Below are 1,494 nucleotides of genomic sequence, written 5' to 3'. Positions count from 1 at the left end.
CTACTTTTGACTGAAGGAAACCACCCCATTGTAAGAAACAATCGCAACTTTCTTCCGTTTTCTGTTTTAACTGAAAGAACTCAATACACACCGCTTTGACATGATTAAAAATCGAGCTTCTTCCTTACCCGTAAAAGTGAAATAGCAATAAGTACAAAGAACGAACGAATATCCATTTAGAATCGAAAGCACGAGTTTAGCACATAAAAATTTGAAGAATTTTTCAAAATATGAACTAAAAAAAACAAAGATCACTAAAAAAGCCGTGCGCTTTATTATTTAAATATATAGTACACACACACAAAAGAAAAAAAGCTCTCTGCTATGTTTCTTTATAGTCCAGTCAATAGATACATTTTACCTTGCAAAAAATGGGGTCAAAGATTTTATTTTTTTAATTTGTACATATTGGTGCCGACATGGAAAAACCAAGTTATCCAACACGAAAGACCCCGGGAGAACTTTTGGGGGCCGAATAACCACAAAAATTTATGACTTTTTTTGTTTTTTCCAAAATATCTCCGAAATGGTTCAACTTAGAAAAAAGTTTTAAATGTAAAGTTTAAAGAACATAAAATTTCCTACAACTTTTGCATTTACAACTTTTTTGTAGCACAAATAACAAGCTTGCTACAGCTCTTTAAAAATAGGCAGTTTTCCTCCACTCCGAAAGAAAAAAAAGCTTTCACACCGAAAGCAAGGCGTCATAACTATTAGAACTTGAATAGAAAATTTAGTTTCAGAGAGTTTATTGACAGTTAGAGTAGTTTGAGGTTTTTGCTCCCCCCCCCCCCCCGCTGGACACAGAGTAGCAATTCTGGCTAACAGATTAGTTTCCACTAGACTCCAAAAACAAACGATGTATTATGAAACTGAAATACATATATACACATTCATTTAAAGCACATACGACGATGCAATAATAATAAAAAAAAACCCTTCCCCACTGCTCACGAACTAACATTTCTGATCTGACAGAGGTAGTCTTCATCAGACTCCAATAATAGATGATATATTGCTATTTGTAACTGGATTACACAATATATACATTCATTTGAGCGATATAATTCGTACATTCTAGTCTAATTATTGCAAACAGAGATGCGATTTTTAAATATTAACGTGAAGGAATGAATATTAGGTAGCTAATAAGCAAACAATCAGCACGGTCATGCATCCTATGCTCAGATACAATAATAATAATAAACCCTCCCCCACCGCTCACGAACTAATATTTCTAATCTGACAGAGGTAGTCTTCAGGCAGACTCCAATAACATATGATTTATATTGCAGTTTGTAATTGAATTACATAATCTTCTCATTCATTTAAAGCACATAATTCGTACCATCTATTACAAGAGGAAATGCAATATTCGAATATAAATGTGAATGAATAAATATTAGGGTGATAATAAGCAAACAATAGACATAATAATGCGTAAATAAAGATACAATAGTAATACGTAATGAACACTTTGAAAAAATTCTGCAG

Source organism: Uloborus diversus, chromosome 2 (genome assembly GCF_026930045.1).
Source record: "Uloborus diversus isolate 005 chromosome 2, Udiv.v.3.1, whole genome shotgun sequence".
NCBI lineage: Eukaryota > Metazoa > Arthropoda > Arachnida > Araneae > Uloboridae > Uloborus > Uloborus diversus.
Note: the sequence above shows the minus strand (reverse complement) of the source record.